Source organism: Schistocerca gregaria, chromosome 3 (assembly GCF_023897955.1).
Source record: "Schistocerca gregaria isolate iqSchGreg1 chromosome 3, iqSchGreg1.2, whole genome shotgun sequence".
In the NCBI taxonomy this organism is placed as follows: domain Eukaryota; kingdom Metazoa; phylum Arthropoda; class Insecta; order Orthoptera; family Acrididae; genus Schistocerca; species Schistocerca gregaria.
The window spans coordinates 320,540,696-320,542,900 of record NC_064922.1 but is presented as its reverse complement, the minus strand read 5'-3'; positions in this window follow the sequence as shown (position 1 = coordinate 320,542,900).

Genomic DNA, 2,205 nt, shown 5'->3' with positions numbered 1-2,205 from the left:
CTGTGACACACAGCTTTTCGTTGACAGCATGATTCTTTCCCTTCTTGGCCAATCCCTAACTCCGAATTTACTTTAATTATTTTCCAATCTTAGCATTTTCCTAAAAGCAAAGAAATTGAAAAAAAAATCTCAGCTTTAATAGCCTCAAGTACAGTAGAAATTATTTTGCTTCCAGACTTCTTAAACAGACTACTTTACATTAAGCATGTCATACCATATACCTTAGTCACTGTTCGATTACACAATATGATTCACACTATCGTTCATCAGTAATTATAAAGAAATTTCAAGATTCGTACATCACTCTCATGTTGCACTTACTCTCACACTGGAATGTAGGTTATAATTTTAAACAACTGATTATTCTAACTATTGTTTGAAAACAGATGCGTCACATATCTTCACAGTTATAAAGAAAGTAGTGTCTGATTAACTATCTGTTTAGTTCGGTTTATTTTAAAACTTCTTCTGACGTATTGATAAAAACATTTTAATGTGTCACGACGAAGCTTTTAATGGGCAGTTATAAAATTTAGTTCAACTTGTTGTTGAAGTCTTCAGTCCGAAAACTGGTTTGATGCAGCTCTCCATCTTACTCTCTCTTGTGCAAGTCTCTTCATCTCCGAATAATTACTGCAACCCACATTCTTGTGAATTGCCTGCTGTATTCATCTCTTGGTTTGTTTCCACCATTTTTAGCCCCAACACTATATCGATGATCCCTTGACGTCTCAGAATGTGCCCTATCAACCGATCCCTTCTTTTAGTCAGGCTTTGCCACAAATTTCTTTTCTCCCGATTCTCTTCATTACCACCTCATTAGTGATCCACCCATCTAATCTTGAGCATTGTTCTGTAGCACCACATTTCAAAAGCTTCTATTCTCTTTTGTCTAAACCGTTTATTGTTCATGTTTCACATCCATATACGGCTACACTCCATACAAATACTTTTAGAAAAGATTTCTTAACACTTAAACCTATATTAGATGTTAACAAATTTCTCTTCTTCAGGAACGCTTTTCTTGCTATTGCCAGTCTACACTTCATATCCTCTCTGCTTTGGCCATCATCATTATTTTGCTGAGCAAATAGTAAAATTCATCTGCTGCTTTAAGTGTATCGCTTCATAATCTAATTCTCTCAACTGTGCCTGATTTAATGCGACTATACTCCATTACCATTTTTTTTGTTGGTGTTCATTTCTATCCTATCCGTTCAACTTCTCTTCTAAGTCCTTTGCTGTATCTAACAAAATTACCATGTCATCGGTAAAAATCAAAGTTTTTTCTTCATCTTCCTGAACTTGAATTCCTACTGCTTGCTCAATGTAGAGGCTGAATAACACCGGAGATAGGCTACAATCCTGTCTCACGCCCTTTTTGACCACAGTTTCCTGTTTATGTCCCTCGATTCTAATAACTGTGGTCTGCTTTCTGTTCAAATGGTTCAAATGGCTCTGAGCACTATGCGACTTAACATCTGTGGTCATCAGTCGCCTAGAACTTAGAACTAATTAAACCTAACTAACCTAAGGACATCAGACACATCCATGCCCGAGGCAGGATTCGAACCTGCGACCGTAGCAGTCGCATGGTTCCGGACTGAGCGCCTAGAACCGCGAGACCACCGTGGCCGGCTCTGCTTTCTGTACAATTTGTAAATAGCCTTTCATTCCCTGTATTCTACCCCTGTGAACTTCAGAATTTCAAAGAGAATATTCCAGTCTACATAGTCATAAGCTTTCTCTAAGTCTACAAAAGCTATAAAAGTAGGTTTACCTTTCGTTAACGTATCTTCTAAGATAAGTAGTCATGTCAGTATTGCCTCGCGTGTTCCTACATTTCTCTGGAATCCAAACTGATCTTCCCGAAGATTGGCGTCTACCAGTTTTTTCATTCTCGTGTAAAGATTTAGTCTTAGTGTTTTGCAATCATGGGCTGTTAAAGTGATAGTTAGTTAATATTCACACCATTTACCTACTGTTTTCCTTGTAATTGGAATTGTTACATTCTTCTTGAAGTCTGACGGTATTTCGCATGTGTTATACCTCTTGCAGAACGGATGGAATATTTTTGTCGTGTCTGGATCACCCAATGCTATCAGTAGTTCTGACGGAATTTCGTCTACCCCCGGGTCTCGTTTCGACTTGGATCTTTAAGTGCTCTCTCAAATTCTCCTCGCAGTATCGTTTCTCTCAACAACA